At 36.4% G+C, this 22,641-nt stretch overlaps 1 long non-coding RNA gene across 1 annotated transcript in view; it reads left to right on the plus strand.

The window, feature by feature from the left end:
- Positions 1-19,878: 19,878 nt before the first annotated feature.
- Positions 19,879-22,641, plus strand: part of LOC122422096 — a 452,617-nt gene continuing 449,854 nt past the window's right edge. Inside the window, exon 1 of the long non-coding RNA XR_006263728.1 lies at positions 19,879-20,012. This is a non-coding gene — a long non-coding RNA (uncharacterized LOC122422096). The remainder of the gene's footprint in view (positions 20,013-22,641) is intronic.

The raw sequence follows: 22,641 nt of genomic DNA on the forward strand, positions 1-22,641 counted from the left end.
TTAATCTTTTGATTCTAAGTTTCATTTAAGTCTTCCTTAATCTTTCTTAATCTTGTGTCCATCTGTCCCAGAGGAGTAAATAAAGTGTAATATGTTCAAGTTTGCAGGAGAGCAGTTTTCTTTGAGCCTAAGAAGCAGGAGGATTCATTATTCCTAATATGGAATTACAACAATGTTCCTTTTGCTGAGTGAAGGTGCTAGGGTGACCAACTTGCTCCAGTTTGCCTGGGACTGTCTCAGTTTTATTTTTTTTAATTGTGAGAGAAAGCACATAACATAGATTTTACCATCTTAGCCATTTTTAAGTGTACAGTTCATCAGTATATAGTATATTCACGTTGTTTTGGAGTAGATCTTTGGAACTGTTTCATTTCGCATGTCTCAAATTCTATATCCATTGTACAACTCCCCTTTTCCTCCTGTCCACAACTCCTAGTAACTATCATTCTACTTTCTGTTTCTATCAGTCTGACTGGTTTGGATACCTCATATAAGTGAAATCACATAGTATTCGTCCTTTTGTAATTGGTTTATTCCACTTAGCATAATATCCTCAAAGTTTACCCATATTGTAGCATTAAATAGGATTTATTTTTTATTTTTGGCTGAATAATATTCCATTGTATGTATATACTAAATTTTATTTAATCCATTTATCCCTCAGTGGACATTTGGGTTGCTTCTACCTCTTCACTATTGTGAATAGTGCTATGAACATGGATCTGTGCAAATATTTCTTTATGACTTTGCTTTTCATTCTTTTCGATATATATTTAAAAGTGGGATTCCTGAACCATATGGTAGTCCTATTTTTAATTTTTGAGGTCCTCCATACTCTTTTCTATAGCAGTTGCACTGCTTTGTAATTCCATCAACAGTGTAAAAGTGTTTCAGTTTTTCCTCATCCTTATTTTATTATTTATTGTTTTGCTTTTTTGAATGTAGTCTTCCCTCCCAACTGGTACAAAATGATATCTCATTGTATAATAGTTTTCATTTCTCTGATGTTTTATTATGTTAAACATCTTTTCATATATTTATTGGTCATTCATATGTAATCTTTGAAGAAATGCCAAGTTCTTTTCTGATTCTTTAATTGGGTTATTGATTTTTTCTTCTTGAGTTGTAGTTCTTTGAATAACTTGATCTTAACTCTTTACTAGATACATATGACTTGCAAGTATTTTCTCCTACTAACTACATAGATTGTCTTTTTAGTCTGTCAGTTGTATCCTTTGCTGCAAAAAAGGTTTAAAGTTTGATGTAGTCCCATTTGTCTACTTTTACTTTTATTGCCTGTGCTTTTGGTGCCATATCCAAGAAATAGTTGCTGTGTCCAATATCAAGAAGATTTTCCCTTATGTTTTTTTCTATTCTTACAAAAAAATTTTTTTGGAGTTTTGAAAGAGATTGTGTTAGATCTGTAGATGACTTCGAGTATAATGGATATCTTAATGATGTTGTTTTCCAATCTATTAACCCCAAATTCTTTTCATGAATTTGTGTCTTATTTAATACCTTCCAGTAATACTTTGTAGTTTCTAGTGAAATAGTGTTTTACTTTCTTGCTAAGAGTTATTCCTGAGTATATTATTGTTTTGGTGCTCTTGTAAATGGAATTGTTTTCTTAATTTCTTTCATGGATAGTTCATATTAGTATATAGAAATGCAACTGATTTTTTATTTAGTGATTTTATATCCTGCAACTTTGCTGAATTTGCTTATTAATTCTATAGGGTTTGTCTTGTTTTGTTTTGGAATTTTTAGGATTTTCTACAGAGAGACTGTCCTGAGTTTTAAAACAGAAAGCACTGCGTCCTAGGGAATTTCTCAGTACTGGGCAAACTGGGATGGTTGGGCACTTGAGGTGTTGCTGGTGATGGTGGTGGAGGAACAGTAACTATTGGTAGCAAGGCTGTGTATTTTTAACTGAAATGCTACTTGAAATTTTATAGATTTACATGTAGTTGTATGAAATAATACAGAGCAATCTTATGTACCGTTTACCCAGTGGTAACATCTTGCAAAATTATATCACAATCTGGAGGTTGATATTGACATTACATGTTACATCAGTACATGTTGATATTGACATTACAATCAATACAAAACATTGATTCAGATTTCACTAGTTTTACTTATACTTTGTGTGTATGTATGTATGTTTCTATTTATGTATTTAGTTGTGTATTTAGTTTATGTATTTAGTTTCTATGTATGTATTTAGTTCTATGTAAATTAATGCATGTGTAAGTTTTGTATCCCATACCATAGTCAAGATACAGAACTGTTCCATCACCACTAGAATACATCTGGTTTGTTGCCCTTTAGTAACCACGTGCACCTCCCTTCTATCCTTTCCACCTCTATCCTATTCCATCCTGTCACTAATCCTTAGAAACTACTAACCTGTTCCACTTTTTTAAAATTTTAGCATGTCAAATATGTGTGTGTATATATATATTATATATGCATACATATATGTGTTTGCATTTTGAATAATATAGCATGTAATTTGGGGGATTTTTTTTTTCATTCAGCATAAACTCTGAGAATTCACTCAAATCGTTGTCAACTTTAATAGTTTTCCCTTTTTACTGCTGAGTAGTCTCATATGGTATATGTATTACATACATGGTATGTGAGATACGCAGTACTATAGTTTGTTTATCCATTCATCAAATAAAATGATAAAGTTTGTTTTCCCTACTTTCTGGCTATTATGAATAAAGCTGCTATAAACATCTTATATAGGTTTTTTATGTGAACATAATTTTTCATTTCTGTGGGATAAATGCTCAAGAGTGGAATTGCTGGGTCATATAGTAATTGCATGTTTCACTTTATATGCAATTGTCTAACATTTTTAGAGCAATTGGATTATTTACATTCCCACCAATAGAATAGAAGACTAGAAATATTCATGTGGGATTATCTCTGAGTTATCTGTTCTGTTTCATTAGTTTACATGTGTTTATGCCTCCACCCATACCACACTGTCATGATTACTGCAGCATAGTAAGCTTCCGTGTCAGATAGATCCCTCCCTCTCTATTCTTCATCAAAACTGTTTTATCTGTTCTAGGGCCTGTGTCTTTTCATATAAATTTCAGAATAATCTTGACTACATCTACAAAAAACTTTGTTGAGATTTTGATGGAAATTTCATGAAATCTGTAGATCAGTTTGTGAAGAATTGACATTTTAAAACTTTTCATTTTATATTGTGGTATAGTTGATTAACAATGTTGTGTTAGTTTTGGGTGTACAGAAATGTGATTCAGTTATAAATATACATGTATCCTTTTTTTCAAGTTCTTTTCTCATTTAGGTTGTTGTTACACAGTATTAAGCAGAGTTGCCTGTGTTAAACAGTAGATCCTTGTTCGTTATCCATTTTAAATACAGCATTGTAGACATGTCCATTCCAAACTCCCTAACTATCTCTCCCTGCAAGAACTGACATCTTTACTGTTGAATCTTTCAATATGGTATGGCTCTGCACTTATTTTGATTCCTTTATTTCTTTCATCAATATTTTATCATTTTCAACATGTAGTTCTTAAATGTGTTTGTTAAATATACACCTAATATTTCATTTTCTTTGGAGTGATTGTAAATAATGTTCTGTTTTTAAATTTTTATTTATTCATGCTCGCTGTCAGTATAAAAAATGTGTATACTTTTTGTTTGTGTTGGTTTTGTACCTAAAGCCTTGCTAAGTGAGTTTTTTCTGTGTGTGTGTATGACATTTTTTGGAATTTTCTGTGTAGGCAATCATGTCAGGTGCAGATAGGGGTATTTTGTTTCTTCTTTTTCAGTCTGTTTCCTAACTTCTGTGGCTTGAATTTTCAATATTATGTTGAATAAAAGTGGTGAAACAGGCATTCTCGCTATCTTCCTAATTTTAGGGGAAAGCATTCAGTCTCTCACCATAAAGCACATTGGAGGCTTTTAAGATATTCTTTGTCAGTTGAAGAAGTTCTCCTTTATTCCTGATTTGCTGGGAGTTTTTGTGATGGATAGATTTTGGGTTTTGTCAAATGCTCTTTTCAGCATCAATTTATCAGTTGATATGATCATATGACTTCTTTATTTAGCTTGTTGTAATGATGGATTTTATTAATTAATTTTTGATTGTTGAACCAGTCTTTTTGTTGCTGTTGAACCCAGTCTTGAAGAGTTGGAATAAATTCCATGGTATATAATTCTTTCTATGCATTATTGAATGTGGTTTGCTAATGGTTTGTTAACAATGTTTATGTCTGAATTCATAATATACATTGGTCAATAACTCTTGTTTTGTTTTGGTTATGGCATCATGGTAAAACTGTTCTCACAAAACAAGTTGAAAAGAGTTCTTCCTTCTGTTTTCTAAATGAGAGACTGTGAGAAATTAGTGTAATTGTTCTTCAAATGTTTGACAGAGTTTTCCAGTGAAACCATCTGGGCTGGAGATTACTTTCTTGAGAACTTTTAAATTAAAATTAAGTATATTTATCTACTGGTTACAAAATTATTCAGATTATATATTTCATCTTGGATGAATTTTGGTAGCATGTGGTTTTTTGTTTTTTTTTTTTTAAGGAATTGATTTATTTCTTCTAAGTTGTCAAATTTACAAGCACAAAGTATTTCATAGTATTCCCTTATTATCCTTTTGGTAACTGCAGGCTCTGCTGTAATATTTCCTATTTCATTTTTTATATTGGTAATTTATATCTTCTCTCTATTTTGTCAGTCTTGCTAGAGGTTTAGCAATTTTCTGGATTAAAAAAATGTAGGTAGTGTTTTGTTTTATTGAAGATTACTATCATTTTACTTATTTTCAATTTCATTGATTTCTGCTCTTTAATATTTCCTTCTGCTTATTTCCATTTAATTTAGTTTTTTGAGTTAGGAACTTAGATTATTGACTTGCAATATTTGCTTATTTCTTTTTTTTTTCATAATAAGTTTATTTATTTTTTTTTTTTTTCTTTTTTTTTCCCCATCCCGATCCCCCCTCCCACCTCCCTCTCCACCCGATTCCTCTGGGTCTTCCCAGTGCACCAGGCCTGAGCACTTGTCTCATGCATCCCACCTGGGCTGGTGATCTGTTTCACCATAGATATTATACATGCTGTTCTTTTGAAATATCCCACCCTCACATTCTCCCACAGAGTTCAAAAGTCTGTTCTGTATTTCTGTGTCTCTTTTTCTGTTTTGCATATAGGGTTATCGTTACCATCTTTCTAAATTCCATATATATGTGTTAGTATGCTGTAATGTTCTTTATCTTTCTGGCTTACTTCACTCTGTATAAGGGGCTCCAGTTTCATCCATCTCATTAGGACTGATTCAAATGAATTCTTTTTAATGGCTGAGTAATATTCCATGGTGTATATGTACCACAGCTTCCTTATCCATTCATCTGCTGATGGGCATCTAGGTTGCTTCCATGTCCTGGCTATTATAAACAGTGCTGCGATGAACACTGGGGTGCACATGTCTCTTTCACATCTGGTTTCCTCAGTGTGTATGCCCAGAAGTGGGATTGCTGGGTCATATGGCAGTTCTATTTCCAGTTTTTTAAGAAATCTCCACACTGTTCTCCATAGCGGCTGTACTAGTTTGCATTCCCACCAACAGTGTAAGAGGGTTCCCTTTTCTCCATACCCTCCCCAGTGCTTATTTCTAATGTAAGCATTTACTCCTAGAAACATCTTTCCTGGTGCTGTAGCTTTAGCTATAGCCCAAATAATTTTATATGTTGTATTTTCATTTTCATTTATTTCACATTTAATTTTTTCCTCTCACACTTTGTCTTTGACCTATGAATTATTTAGATATATTGCTTAATTTCCACATGTTTAGAGATTTTTCTGGTGGTCTTCAGTTATTGATTTCTAGTTTGATTCTGTTACGGTCAGGGACAAACTGTGTATTATTTAAATTATTTTAAAATTTGTTGTGGTTTTTTTATTGCCCAGTATATGGTTTTTCTCAGTAACAGGAAGCCTGGCCTTGAGTCCTGGCATCATACCTTGAAGCTGTATCCTAACTGGATGCTAAGGGCATGGTCACAACTTAGTGAGGGTCTCTGTCCTGGATGAGGCTGAACCAGACATGGAGCCAGACAGAGTAAGTGTGTTTGGACTAAATATTGTTAATTTCAATACAGGAGTTTCACACCAACTAGTGATTTTAAAGAGCAAGCTAAAGCAAGAAAACATAATTACATAGTGAAGCTGTGTTGCCAAAATTCAGAACTAGAGAGTTGCACTAGAGAAAGACAGAATAAGAGACAAGCTTAGGTCCAAACCACAAAACGGGATGCATTAGGGGAGTGTTTGGGGATGGGGGTGGTGAGAAAGCTAAACATGTATCACAAAAGGGAATCACAGAGTCAAAGACAATTCAACTCAGGAAAAGTGACACCCTCAAAATCAATGACTAGCAAGTGGCTGAGATTAAAGGCAGTTTCTGATTCGACTTGCATTGTTTCTTTCTCACTAGTTTTCCAAATATATGAAAAATAAATAAGCAAGATATGGAAGTTCATGAAAAAGAAAAAAGAAAGTACTGCCACAAAATTTACAGTGAATTTAGCCAAATTTCTCAAAGTCTTCGATTGCAAACAATTCTATGTCCTCCTTCAATAATTAAAATAATGCTAGATGCTATAAGTGGGCTTCGCTGGTGGCTCAGACAGTACAGAATCCAGCAATGCAGGATACCTGGGTTCAATTCCTGGGTCGGGAAGATCTTCTGGATGGCAGATCTGCCACCAAATGGCAACCCACTCCAGTATTCTTGCCTGGAGAATCCCGTGAACAGAGGAGCCTGGTGGGCTACAGTCCATGGGGTCTCAAACAGTTGGACACAACCGAGTGACACACACACACACACACACACACACACACAGATGCTATACGCAGAAAAACCTGAGATCTTGGTAACTGATAAGAGCTCTTTCTTTTTTGTTTATGTAAAGTCCAATCAGAAATGGCGGTAATAGAAGGTGGCCTCTGCAGGAATTCAGGAATCCAGACTGAACAAGACTCATTTTCAATCTATGGTGTCCAAGTCTTTCTAGGCATTAATTCCTGCTGAAGAATTGAGGAAAAGAGAAAGAGTGTATGACCACAAAAAAGGTGTCTACGAGCCAAACCTGAAAGTTATGTACATTATTTCAGGCACATCTCACTGGTAAGATACTAGGCAAAGGATAGAATTTAAAGCTAAAGGAAACTAGAAAATGTACGTTAGTTTATGGCTAGGAGAAAAGTGAAATAATTTGGTGAACAGTCACCCAATCTGTGATACAAATTATTATTTGTGGATATGAATTATCCACAAAGACCTCTTTATATAGTGTGCCTATATTACCCGTGGTCATGTAATCAACAGTTATTGCCATATTCTTTGTCAGTTGTTTTAGCAAAAGACTGTCAGTACTCCTAGAGGCTATGAATGGGATTATTAGCCCACTGCTAAAAGTAAAGGTTTTTAAAGAAGTCATTGGCTATATCAGTAACATTAAGAGATGTCCAACTCATATTTAATAGGGCAGGTTCTCATCTAGGGTTACAACAGCTTCCCTAGTTGTATGTGTACTTTACTTCTGTGATAACATATTCAGGTAGAGCAATGAGAAAGAATGCTGAAGGTCTTCTTCAGTGACAAGGATTTAGAACTATTGAATAAGAACAACGTTTCACAGAATGTTCTTGTAGAACATTAGTACTTGGACATACTCCAAAGGGAGAAAATGGGTTTTTACCCATAAAAGTTTAGAAAATGATGAAACTCAAATCTGACTCTTGAGTATTCACAATGCATATGAACACATTAAAGATTCTGAATAATCCTGCCATAAGGAACTCTTCGGTTTTTATCTTCTCTTTCCTAACACTTGTCATGGATCACTGTGTTTTAGTGCCATAAACGACTCTGATGGATCTATGGGCAAATCCCACATTTGACTCCCACTGCAGTCAAGCATCCTAGGTTCAAATGCCATTTTCTATTCTGAAAAGTACTTTGTATTTATTAGTAAGAAAGCCCTTTTCATATTAGTGGTATTAGTAATATTTAGTAATATATTAGTAATATTGCTTTATAATCTTGTGTTAATTTCTGCTGTATAATGAAGTGAATCAGCTATATGTTATGCATATATTCACCCCCCAAGCCTCCCTCTACCATCCTATCCGTCTAGGTCATCACAGAGCAGTGAACTGAACTCCCATGCTATACAGCCAGTTCCTACCAGCTATATATTTTACACATGGTTGTGTTTTTCAGTCTTTTAAAAACAGGTAGAATAAAATAGATTTAGTCATATATTCACTTTTTATTCTTACTCCCTTCATTTATCAGCAACCTTAGTACCAGTAGGGTAAACATTAATTTATGTAGTTTTTCCTTCTTCTCCCTTAAAAAGACCTTGCATTATGTACAATTTTATTTTCTCCTTAGACTGCCAGCTTCACCTGATGAATTAAAAAATTTTTTTCTCTACTCCCAATATTTCTTTATTTTTCATAGAAATCTCTTTCCCTCTGGTGTTTATTTCTCTTCAGGTAAACAATCTCAGGCCCTTCCCTCTACATACACTTTTTCAATTTTGTTTTTCTTTTGTACATGCTGAAACTGAACCAGAGACCGAGTCTGAAAGAATGCTTGAGATTCAGGTCACAGCATTAGAAAATGGGGACTAAGAAGCCTTTTTTAGAAGGTGGGAGCAATTTACAGTATCATCTAGGAGTGGTAGATGCCACCACAAGGTGGCACTCATTTGTTTTTAGTTCGCATTGATGAAAACTTGTGATTTTTATATTAGCATAGATAACAAAGATAGAACTTTCACTGTATTTAAAAAAATGACCTTGCTTACTTTATAGGCTTTCATTTTTTATTATATTTTATACATATGCAAAAATTATTTCTAATGGATTTTTGAGACATAATATTATGAAGGTTTATGCCAAACATTATAATATTTGAAGTAAGTTAAACTTTATAATTTATTTCATTAATTACCTTTTTAAGGAAAGCTATTGTTCTTGCTTTCTCCTTTCTCTCTTTTCTAAAATAGTTACCAGTAAACTCTAAAAACACATGAACTCATATTAAACACTGAGGTTCACTGACTGATTTTGTACCAGTGTATATGTCTGCTCTTCCTTTTTCTGAGGTCTATCAGTCAGAGCCATTTCTGCAGATAAACTATTACCAATCTCCACACAGTAGGTTATTTTTTAAATGACTCAAGAGAAACAAACAGTCCATGCAGTGGTGTTGGAATATTCTTTATTCTGGTTCAACCTCCTAGGTTTGGATTAAGATTGCAAGAAATTAAGACTTTTGAGAGACCATATGATGGTATTGGTATGACCCTCAAGAAACCTGAAGGAAACATTAGTAGTCCAGGGGCTATTTAATCTATGAACTTACTGTAGTTTGCTTTAATAAAGTAAGTCTTAAATTATGTAGAACTGTGTTTCCAGTATGTAGCTACTAGCCACTTGTGGCTGTTTAAAATAAGATTAAACAAAATTAAAATAAGATTAAAAAAGATTAAAATTAAGAGCAACCTAGATGTCCATATGCAGATGAATGGATAAGGAAGTTGTGATACATATACACAATGGAATATTACTCAGCTGTAAAAAGGGATGCCTTTGAGTCAGTTCTAATGAGGTGGATGAAACTGGAGCCTGTTATATAGAGTGAAGTAAGTCAGAAAGAGAAACACCTATATAGTATATTAATGCATATTGCATATATATGGAATTTAGAAAGACGCTAATGACAATCCTACATGCAAGATAGCAAAAGAGACACAGATGTAAAGAACAGACTTTTGGATCATGTGGGAAAAGGTGAGGGTAAGATGATGCGATAGAATAGCATTGAAGCATGTATATTACCATAACTAAAATAGATGACCGGTGCAAGTTCAATGCATGAAGCATGGCTCTCAAAGTCGGTGCTCTGGGACAACCCAGAGGGATGGGGTGGGGAGGGAGGTGGGAGGGCGATTCAGGACAGGTGGGACACATGTGCACCCATGGCTGATTCATGTTGATGTATGGCAAAAACCACCACAATAATATAAAGCAATTATCCTCCAATTAAAATAAATTAATTAATTTTAAAAATTAAACAAAATTAAATGCTTCTTTAGTCACACTAATCATATTTCAAGAGCCCAATGGATACATGTTAATAGTGGCTACTGAACTAGACAGAATATATTATAGATTTCCATTCTTGCTGAAAGTTCTCACGGACTTCTCAGTGCTAATCTAGAGACTATCATTATTTCTAGTTCATATGTGAGTGACAAAAAGCTACAACTGCATCCTTGATTATTAGTCTTTCAATTTGTTTAAATCAGTTTCAGTTGCTTGGATATCAGATGCTTTTCTGAGCAGCTGTGTAATCTACTGGAAAAACTATTGGACAGGGAGTTGGAATAACTGGGGATTGGCCCAACTAGAAACGCATGGTTATGAGAAGATAATGTGATTTCTTTAAGTTATTTTTATCTGTGGAAAATCCGGTTATGAAATACGTGCAGAAAAGAGCAAGCCTGACTGCTATCATTAGTAAGGCCTGCTTAAAAGGTTGGCCTTTGACTGGCATCTGGGAACTTGGGTTTCAGGAGAGTTCCCCCCATTCCCTCACTGGAGTGACTGGCTATGCCATAAATGCTTGTACAAATAATATGGTTTATGCTGAACACCTGCTTTCTTTCTGGGAGTCTGGATTTTGTGTGCATGCCAGGCAAAGGGTGCCTACATGACTAGCTTCAAATGGAAACCCTGGTGCTGATCCTGACAAGCTTTACTGGTAGACGGCATCTCACGTTTGTTGTCATAACTCATTCCTAGGGGAACTAGGCATATCCTTGTGATTCCATCAGCAGATGCCTCTGGATGCTTGTGCCTGGTTTCCACTGGATTTACCCCATATGCCCTTTCCTTTTGCTGATTCTTCTTTGTATCCTTTTATCATAATAGATCTTAACTGTGAGTAAGACTATATGCTGAGTTCTGTGAGCCCTTACAGTAAATCACCAAACCTTGGGGTGATCTTGGAGATCTCATAATTATATTGAAGTATGAAGTAAAAAGCTTGGAACTAAGTGTGAATTCCAAAATAAGTTTCCAAATGCTTGCATATTATTACTAGTAATTGTAGGGGATGTGACCCAGAAGGAAAAAAGATCAGAGAGAAAAATATTTATTCAAAAAAACTTAAAAAAATTAAATTGTTTAAAATGAAACTAAAAAGCTGTGGATCCATGAATAAATTATGTCTAAAAAAATATTTAAGGCAAAATTGATGTGATTTTGCTGATACTGAGGACCATTTTGTATTCCAACAATATGTTGAGATTAGGGAAGATATAAGCTGATTAAAACAGAGGACCACATGCCCTTCTTGGATTTTTGAGTATCCTCACAGAAACTTCCAAAGCTGCCTGGAAATGTGAGTTGGAATGGCTAAGATAAGGATTTCAGTGAAACAGAATTGCAGCCTTCTCTCCTTGGATCAAGTTTAAAGAAACTGAAAAGTTCTCTTAACACAAGTCCCTGGATGTGAATCTAGCTTTTTACACAGGTTTAAGTGACTGAAGATCTCAGACCTGCTACATTTGGGTGGATCTTGGCAGTGGCTGAGAAACACAGCCTTGGCTTTCAGTGCTGGGAGTGGGAACTGAGCTCTTTCTCCTTTATTTTAAGTCCCTTTTAAAAGCATCTTCTTTCAGTGAATGCTCTCTTAGCTCAGATGTCATAATCTCTACATAAACATGAAGATTTATCTTTCTCTTTGTTGTGCAGTTAAGTCATCTCTAAATTCCAAATGTCAACTCACCCTCTCTTCTCATTTCCACAACTCATTTTTTACAGCATGGTCCCAGGAGAATAAAAGCTTGTTTTCCTAAAAGGGAACTGATGATAGTACTTAGGCCTTCCTTCTCCCTCATCCCCATCCTCCAGTGTCCTTATTCAGACAATCAATTCTGGAAAGTTTAGATCAGAACACCCCAGGGTATCAAAGCATTTGGGGGCCTTTTGTTCACATATGATTTGTTTCTAGGGAATGCCCAGAGTGCCTCGTGACCACAGAGTCATTTAAAAGTACAAACAGTGGGGAGAAGAAAAACAAGTATCAAAACTTACATAGTCTACAGTAGCATAGAGGGTAGGATCATAAATGTATGGAAACAGATTGCTTGGGTTCAAATTCCTTATGTTGTCCTTAGGCAATTTTCCTAACCATTCTGTGCTGTGATTTTTTTGTTGGGATAACAGCACCTACTTTATTGAGATGTTATGAAGATTAAACAAGTTAATACTTGTAAATTGCATATAACACCTAGCAAGTGTTATATAAATATAGTGACCATATAACTGAGCAACCAAAGTGGATGAAATCCATCATTTGAAGATTAAAGGGGGAACTATAATTATTCTAAGACAACAGATGTAATGTAACCTTAAGTGTTTGTATTATTATTTTAAAATTTTACTTGGAAAGCAAATTTAGTTTTTTAAGAAACCAGGTCTTTTAGAGGTGACATACTCATTGCTTTAAACCTCCTTCCTTGTAAAAGTACACAATATGATTTAAAAATGGATAATTATACCTCTGTGTGATACGATTTCAGGGAGATGATTTCAGTTGGGTCACAGAAGCACACGTTGAATTGTCAATCTTTGAGATCTATGAGGCAATATTGATTGAGGACAGGAAAACCTCATCACACTTTTATATAGGTACATGTTCCAACATATGGAAGATGAGGGCCTAGAAAACCTCATTTGAAGGTGAAGTTAAATTTATGACTATAAGGGACCAGCTGGTTATCAAAGCCACCATCAAAGCAGGCATGAGACAAACAACTTACCAAGCGTTCTGGTCTTGCTGTCTTTTATGTAAATGATTCTGTTTTCTTTCAAATTATTTTATAACTACCAAGTTCTAATGATGATTCAAACAATCTGACCTGCCAGTTGATAAATATGGTTTCCTTCTGAGTAGTCCAACTCCAGATGTCATTATTCATGCTTCATTCTGAGAATTTCACAGTCACAACAGATATTTCTCCTTTCTCTCTAGGAGTCTCATCTAACAACACACCCTTTCTTGGCACTTGACAGAAGAGGGAAAGAACTTTTTCTTAGGTGGCATAATTCCTCAAAATGTGTCCACTCTCAGGAACAAGGATGATAGATGAAAATGAGGCAGGCAGGGAACCAACAGTCCCAGAACCAAATGAAGAATTGGCAAGTGTATCAGGGATGCCTAGTCAAAACCTGCCATATTCTGCTAAGTAGAGTCTAGCTGGGCAGAGCCAAACTGCATGCCTAGTCTTCTAGATTTTCTTCTTTTTAAAAATATTGTTTCTAACATAAGAGATGACCTATAGAAGAAGAAGCAAAACTGATGACAAAGAGGGGATTTAAATGTTGTTAATGTTAGAAGATGAGAAAATGCCTAATGAGGAGGTGAGTCCCAGAAAACAGTAGAGAAAAAATAACTTTATGAAATTTTGAAAACCAGAGACTGACACAAATGTTAATTCAAAACATAGAAATTTTAATGGACATTAATTAATATTTTTTAACTTAAAATCTTTGATGTTAATTGGATAATCTAGGCCATTTGTGTGTACAAACTAAAGCTCATTATAGCATAGATTTAGCTGTATTGCAAGTTGAATCATGCTCCATTGCTGGCAAACAAAAGGTATAAAAATTAGCAGTGTTACAGAGCATAGTTTTGGACTTCCCTGTGGCTCAGTGGTAAAGAATCCACCTGCCAATGCAGGAGATGCAAGTTCTGTTCCTGAGTTGGGAAGATCCCCTGGAGAGATGGCAACCCACTCCAGTATTCTTGCCTAGGAAATCCCATGGGCTGCATACGGTTCATGGGGTTGCAAAGAGTTGGACATGACAACAACAAATAGCTCAGTGTATAATATTTGTCACGTATTACAATGTGATTGAGTCCTTACTATATACAAGGTATATGAGAAGATGCGTTTCCATGTAGTTGACATGTATTTTTGCATTTCATCCTTACAGCCTATGAAATAGGTATCATTATTGTCTCAGAGGTACAAAGAAGTTAATTCTCTTACCTGGGGTCTCACAGCTAGTTAGTGGAGGAGTAGAGGTTCATACTCCAGAGCTCATGTCCACAATTTATGTTTAATTCTAATCTCAGCATCATTACCACATATCTTAGATTAATGCTAAATACTTCTAACATGCGGCATAACAAAGACATCTAAAGGCAGAATGTCACAAACTCCTGCTTTTGTTGAACTGAATTACAGGTCTGATGTGGATTTAAAATAACTTTTGCATTTATGGCTATTTATATATTGTTGTGTCAGCCAGACATAGAATCAAGCACTAAGTATCAGGACCAAAGCCAAGTAAATTGAAGAGGCCAGAAATAACTAAAAGCTCAGAATGAATTACGCCAGTTCTTTAGGGCACTCTGGGGTATTTTTAGAGGATGTTTCCAGTCCAGCTCTAAGGACACGAAACTCTATGTAAAGCATCAAATAAATAAATATAGCACTGCATAATCTTTATTCAGTGCTGTCTAAGAAGTGGTTTTCTTTCAGAGAGGCAAGCCTTTTACATTTGACCTCAGGATGTAGTCTGTTGCTTTACAACTGACTTGTACTATATGGGCTTATAATAAAAGCTGTGCAGTTAGATAAGTAGATTTTTAGCTGATTAGACGGAACAGTGGGTTTAGAACCACTACTTTAATGCAATCTTATCCCTGGATGAAGAGAGAAAGAGGTGGAGGCCTGGAATTCCAGCGGGAGTTGGGGGGAGCCTCCTTATGCCCTGTGCACTCAGCTAGCCACAAGGGCACCTGCGTCACATGGCTAGGGCTCTTCAACAACAAGGCTTGATAGTAGAATCCTTGAAAATGTATGGAAGCAAAATCAAACTTCAACTAAGATTATAAGTTTTAAGGAGATAAAATTTTAAATAAATTTATTTAAGGTTCTATTTCACTGGATTTATGCATAATCTGAAATTGAAGTTCTCCATCGCTATTAATTGGAGAAGGCAATGGCACCCCGCTCCAGGACTCTTGCCTGGAAAATCCCATGGACAGAGGAGCCTGGTAGGCTGCAGTCCATGGGGTCACACAGAGTTGGACACAACTGAGCGACTTCACTTTCACTTTTCACTTTTATGCATTGGAGACGGAAATGGCAACCCACTCCAGTGTTCTTGCCTGGAGAAACCCAGGGACGGGGGGGCCTGGTGGGCTGCCGTTTGTGGGGTCGCACAGAGTCGGACACGACTGAAGCGACTTAGCAGCAGCAGCAACAGCACCGCTATTAATATAGAGAGAATCAAATTATGCCCGGGGCAGCAGAGAGGGCAACATTATTTTAACTTCTTTTTGAAGAAATGATATTACTATCTGTCTGTGCTAGTTGCTCAGGAGTGTCTGATTCTTTGTGACCCCGTGGACTGTAGCCCACCAGGCTCCTCTGTCCACGGAATTCTCCAGTCAAGAATACTGGATTGGGTAGCCATTCCCTTCTCCAGGATATTATTATATCACTTGCTAAACATTATTTAAGCTAATTTTCAGTATCTGAGGTGTCTGATCTACAACCATATTTTATGGAAGACCAAATAAGAAGCTTAGCTAGAAGTCCTGTGAAAGTACAATTCTGCCTCTGACTCTCCATGAGACTTTGAACTGTGAAACTTCTATAGTCTCGTAGAACTTTTGTTTATTAATATGAACATATGAGATCACATATACTCTTCATTTAAAAGCTAATAAGAGTTCATGAGCTTTTCAAAGAAAGAGATGATTTAAGATGAATTTGAATCAGCTAGCATATCAAATTTTTTTAAGGCTTAAAAGTGAATTTAATTGTGACTGTTTTTTAATATATAGGAGGAGCATGTTGAGATGATGCAGATTTAAGGGGAAAGAAATTTTTTATCTTTAGCTGCAATGACTTACACAACTATGATAAGATTAGTGTAAATCAAAATACAGACCCAGGTAGGGTCAGGAACCCAGAGGGATGTCCTGTTGACTCAAAATTATGATTAAGCATGTGCAGTTGAGAACAAAAGACTAATAGTCCACATTTTTCCATTCAGAGAAACTAAAAAGTGCTGCTACTTTCTAGCAGTGTGCCTAAAAGCAAACTAACTTCAACCTAGCTTTCTTACCTTATTGTGAGGATTAAATGAGTTAGGAGGGTTAAGTGCTGAGAAAAGTACTTGTTCTCAGCTCAAATACGACAATAAAAGCCTAGTAAGGGGTCAATACAATTTAGTCATTATTATTATTGATATTATTTTTCCTGAATAATATTTTGGGCTGCTCAGAAGACCAACTTGGTCAAAGCAGGGACTTGTATGATATTTTCTATATTCTCCCTAGTAATTAATGCCATGCTTTTACAAAGTGTTGCCTTAATAAATTTTTCTAGCAAACTAAACAATTTTCTGTAAGATGGTATGGAAAAAAACTGAACAAACTTTTTGGTTAATCCAGTAGATTATTGTAATTAACAGAGCTATATTTACATGTATTGATATTGTCAGAACAACAACAACAAAAAAACCTAATGAGAAAACAGTAAGAAGACCATATATATTATGATGAAATAGCCTATGCACTGGACCTGGTTATCTCTATCTCAATCATCTCTACTTCCACAGAGAGAAGGAATGAAAATATGAACAGGAAGGTGTAAACTAAACATAAGATAGAGATTGCATATGGGGAAAGAGGAAGGGAAACATGACAATGTTAAGGGTACAATGGCAATTTTAACTTTATCAGGAATAGGTTATTTCCCAGTAAGAAACAAATGAACAATAAAGAAAGCCCTATATTAACAGAGTTGAAGTAAACATAAGTAAGTGTTAGTCACTTAGTCATGTCCGACTCTTCGCAACCCCGTGGGCTATAGACACCAGGCTCATCTGTCCATGGGATTTCCCAGACAAGAATACTGGAGTGGGTAGCCACTTCCTTCTGCAGGGGATCTTCCCGATCCAGGGAATCCAGGTCTCCCACATCACAGGCAGTTTCTTTACTGTCTGAGCCACTGGGGAAGCCTGAAGTAAGCATATTTAAATATTAATATTTGTTAACTGTGTATGGTAGATACATGAGTATTTGTTATTTTTATCTGTAGTTTTCCATTTTAAGAGTGCATATATATATATATATATATAGAGAGAGAGAGAGAGAGAGAGAGAGAGTATATAGCCTATATCTGTAAGTGAACTGTGAAGTGCTCTACTTGGCCTGACAACTTTCAGCACACTTACAGAATATATCCTAGGCAGCCAAAATATTTTCCTCCCCTGCTATCTTTCTTAGGAAGAAAATTATTTACAGAGATTGGTCAGTTTATTACAAAGAATAAAGATGCTGGTCCCAGGATAGTTGTTTATTTAACTTATGGTCATCAAATGATTTTTCATATTTAATTATTAAACAAAAAGAGCATTTTTGTGGCAAGATTAAATTATAAAGATAATTATATGACCTCATTGTAATGACTAAAATTGTTTCCAGTAGAATTATGGAGGATGATAATATCAACCCAAATATTTTGATATTTATAGGTATGAAATCCTTAAAGATTGTGAATAAATAGGGGAACCAATTATCATTACTGAACATTTGTAGAGTACCTTAAGAAGTTAAATTTTCTTTACTATGTAGTTGTCTTAACACTGTGCATGATTCCTATACTTGATAGGTTGATATCATTAAAATGAAGTGTCCAAATCTAATAAATAAATATGATTAAATTAATACAAAAATTTTTCCCATCTCTCTATTTAGTTTTTCAGGTCTAAGTGAAATCCAGAATTAAATATTTAAAATGCTATTGTATCTTAGGATGAGTCTCAACAGCAGGACAATTGTTAAGTTTATTTTAAGAGAAATCAAAAGAAACTGAAACAAAAGTCAATTTGTAATGCATTAATGATCTTAAGGTTAAATTTTTCCATTTTTCAGGAAAAAATCCCAAACATTTGATGTACTAAGTAATCTGTTGCATAATAGAAAGTACTTTCCAAACATCGCATTTTAAAAATTAAGACATTTTGCACTCTTCCCTTTACACATTAGAGAAAATTTTATGTCCTTTCATTCTCTTTTAGACAGGGCTCTGTTGTATTTTGCATATGGTTAATTTCAGTAGTACTGAGAGTAACTTATTTTGATGAGCCAAAATCTCAAAAGTTTAGCCCTTGAGAGATGTCTTCAAAATGAGGATTTTTAACTTTGCACGATGGCCGACAACCAGCTTTGGAGGGCTGCTCATAGGATTTTCCTAAGGCTTGTTGCTGTATCATTAATAAGGCATTGATCCCCTTGGGAGTGCCCAGCTGTGTCTTCAGCACTAATCCACATGAGGGGCAATTGCAACTTTAATTTCCCAGTCCTAAAGGATGACTTTGTGATATCAGAGGTTAACTTGAAGCCCTGATCTTCCTCTGCTAAAAGTTTAATGTGTCTCCTGCCACTTCCTAATTGTTCAGCTTTCATCTTACTTCATGGAAAAGACAGTGGCACCCCACTCCAGTACTCTTGCCTGGAAAATCCCATGAACGGAGGAGCCTGGTAGGCTGCAGTCCATGGGGTTGTGAAGAGTCGGACACGACTGAGCAACTTCACTTTCACTTTTCACTTTCATGCATTGGAGAAGGAAATGACAACCCACTCCAGTGTTCTTGCCTGGAGAATCCCAGGGACGGGGGAGCCTGGTGGGCTGCCGTCTATGGGGTCGCACAGAGTCGGACACAACTGAAGCGACTTAGCAGCAGCAGCAGCATCTTACTTCAGTGATCACTTTTGGGCTTGGAGGCTTGGATCCTTAGAGTTAAGGATTTACCATTCTTTAAGGAACTTGGCCAAAAGCACTCAGAGGTGAAGAGAGACAAAGGATAAGGATGGCTGCCAAGAGGATAACATTGGATTGTAAATAAACAGGGCAACCTGCAAGTTGTTATTCTAAAGATTTCGATAGTGCCAAGGGCTGCAAGGAGGCTTGGTGTATCTTAGTAATATTCTGTGGCCTGTTATATTCTCTGGGGTGTTCCTTGTATCTCAGCTCCTTCTGCCGATATCACATTGTTTCTTCTTCTGTAGGATGAACCATTTCACTGACTCTGCTCAGTCATCAAGAAAACAAGTCTAACAATTGTTTTTAGTCTTTCTTGGATTCTGATGTTGGGTGAAATGAGAAGGAAGCACTGCTAATTAAAAATGACTATTTTATCATTATAGGTATTTGCTAAACATGAGAGATGAGAAAGACAAAGTAGAGGATAGAGAAGAGGGAAAAAGAAACGGAGAAGGGAAAGGGAGGAAGGGAAAAGAGAATGTGAACCTAAGAGACACTTTGTGTGCTTGTGAACACATGTGAACACATCTAAAAGATTCCACAACTTTGTTTTCCAGTTAAATTGGATGTTTTAGTCTCCATCATGGTTTGTCAGGCATTTTAAGTCTAAGTAGTCAGACCACTTCAGTTGTTTTAACACCCCAAATCCAAATGATTGGACAGTTAAAGCTACCCAACTGGGTCAACCATTTAGCAATCCCAGGGACTGAACAAGTGATTGATGTGGTATATGAGGCAGACTCAGACTATAATTTGTTACTTCAGAGAAAGAAGGCTAACAAATTCTTTTGGGAAACCCAAGAGGGATTGGATAAACTTGTGCTAAATGATAGGATACTAATATTACATTACTGGGTGGTTCGTCCTAAGAAAAGTCTTCTACACATGGAAGGAAAATAGGACTACAACCATCGTCTGCCTAAATATATTCCCAGCTCTGTTTCTAAAAGAGACAAACAGCCTCCGTATGTTGGACTTGAGAGAAATAATCAGATCCTTTGCTTCTCAAAATGGCAGCTGATTGAGAACCAAGGAGAGGAATCAGAAAATTGTACTGTCAGCTTATTTGAAGGTAAAGCTTGATTGGCAAATGTAACTTGAATGTGGTCCATTTGGCTTCCTAATTTTTTTTTTTTTCAGATTTAATTTGGATTTACTTGACCTGTAAGGCCTCCAGAGCAAAAACTTGTCCAACCAGCAATTCCTTACCATGTTGGTCCAGGAAGCCCAGTCAGGGGCATAAGCTAGAGGTCCCCTTTGTGGGTGCATTGACTTACCCTGTTAATTATGACAACTGGAGAAATATGGATCAACAACTATCAGACTCTGTCAAACAGAATAGTCATTCTTCTCCTATAGAGAGGAACAATGAGATCTAGAAGAAAGGGGAACACTTCTACAAACACTTCTGAGAGGGCAGAGCTCTTATTTTATGGACCAGTAGGAAAAGAGTGAGGGAGAAAAAATGACTTCTTCCACATCACACACAGAAGGTACCTTATTTAACTCACAGACTTGATAAAAGAAGGCGTGTAAATAGGAGGAACTTTGGCTGAGCACCTGGGGTTGCTGATAAGAGGTTCTGAGTTTTCTCACAGAGAATGTGAGACAATGGAGTGAGGGCAATAGAGTGGGAACTTACATTTGTGGAGCATTTACTGTTTCAAAAACCACTGTAGGCTCTTTATACCATCAAGTGTGAGGTTGTCTCCTACCAGAGAGCTCAGAAAAGAGAAGTAAGGTCTAAGTCCAAGCCATTTTTCTATCAACTCTGATTGTCTTTCCGCTATGCCACTCTGTTATTGTAGATGCCACTGACACCTGGGCAAAGACTCTAAGAGGACGGCATCTGACCACCATTGCAAGGATGGGAACTCTGCTCCTAGAATTATCCACAATAGCCAAATATGGAAAGAGTTCAAATGCTGGTTGATTGATAAGTGGATAAAGAAAATATGCCATATCAATACAATAGAATGTCATTAAACAACCTAAATGAATGAACTACTGATACATACTGCAACATGGATGAACCTCTAAAAAATTGTGATAAGGGGAAGAAGCCAGATACAAAAAGACAACATATTGTCTGATTTCATTTATGTAAAGTGCCCCCAAAGGCAAATCTATTGAGGCAAAAAGTAGATTCATGGTTGCCTGGGACTAGGTATAGTGGAGGAGATTGACCACAAATGGGCATGAGGAAAGTTTTGGGGATGATGGAAATATTTTAAAAATTGAATTGTGGTGATGGTTGCAAAATTGTATAAATTTACCAAAAATAATTGAACTGTACTCTTAAGGTGAGGCTTATAAATTATAACTCAGAATGTTGTTTAGAAATTTATTTTTAACAAAGAGAGGATGAATTGTGGGTCCCTCTATTTAGCTCAGTGATTATTTCTACCAAAGGTTGAGAATTTTCGACACCTACTTTTTATACAAAGCATGGCATCTAAGATTGTATGTGAAAGGAAATAATATTGCTCTCACGTCAATGTTGGTATTCTGTCTTAATTAACATTGAGTAAGCTGAGTGGAAAGGCTCTAGGTTTGTACTCACAGAAGGGGAGAACTGGGGAACTCTTCTAAGACCAGCTCTCCTCCAACCAAATGAGCAGAAGGGACCCTGAGTTGGATGATAAAAAAACACCTGTGGGTATGGCTTTCTCCTTCCTCTATGATTTCCTGAGTTAGTAACAACCATGTATTCTAGCAATGGGCTTCGCTGGTGGCTCAGACTGTAAATAATCCACCTGCAGTGCGGGAGACCTGGGTTCGATCCCTGGTTTGGGAAGATTTCCTGGAGAAGGGTATGGCAACCCACTCCAGTATTCTTGCCTGGAGAATCCCCATGGACAGAGAAGCCTGGCGGGCTAAAGTCCATCGGGTTGCAAAGAGTCAGACCCAACTGAGCGACTAAGCACACACTTGTATTCTTGCAGGCCTTCAGGTTAGTACTTCTCCACTGTTGTCTCACCCCACAATAGTTCCCTGATGAAGAATGATAGTGAAGATTGATAAGCTGCTCACCAAACTCATTTCTTTTTCCTGGGCACACAGGGAGAACAAGTATCCCAGGGCCCTTGTAGTCAGGAGTGACTGTCGGACCAAGGGGTGAGTTCATTGGTTAATAAAATGGGGGGAGAAATGATTGTATTGCTTCCAGGCTCAGCCTATTAACATTTTTCTACACATGAGACTTCTGTTTTGTCCCATCTGCTGGTTGCAAATCCACACCCAGGGAGACCTCAGAAGGCAAAAGTTGAAAAACAGCAGCACCATAAGATAGAAGCAGCATGATGAGCCTCTGAATCACTTTTTTGGGAGAGACCTCACTGATCAGAAATACCGTCATGAGACTTTACATCAATTCGAAATAACGTTCTGTCCTGTTAGAGCCATTTTACAGCTTTGGATCTATTAGAATATCTAGCATTACTTTAACTAATACTCCTACCATCTCTCTTTTAACAAAGGAATATGTTGATGTTTAGGGAGGACAAGTAACTCGTATAAATTCAAATGTTAAGGAGATGTCAGAGTCACGAGCTCTATGCAAATCATCTGGTGTTAGAGATTGTGCCTTATCCACTGCATTCCACTGCGTTCCTTTTTATGAGAACTGAGCAATATGTCAACAAACATTGATTATCCAGAATCTAGACATTTCCTAGCAGCCTACCACCACCCTCGTCCAA

This window comes from Cervus canadensis, chromosome 19, assembly GCF_019320065.1.
Source record: "Cervus canadensis isolate Bull #8, Minnesota chromosome 19, ASM1932006v1, whole genome shotgun sequence".
Classification (NCBI taxonomy): domain Eukaryota; kingdom Metazoa; phylum Chordata; class Mammalia; order Artiodactyla; family Cervidae; genus Cervus; species Cervus canadensis.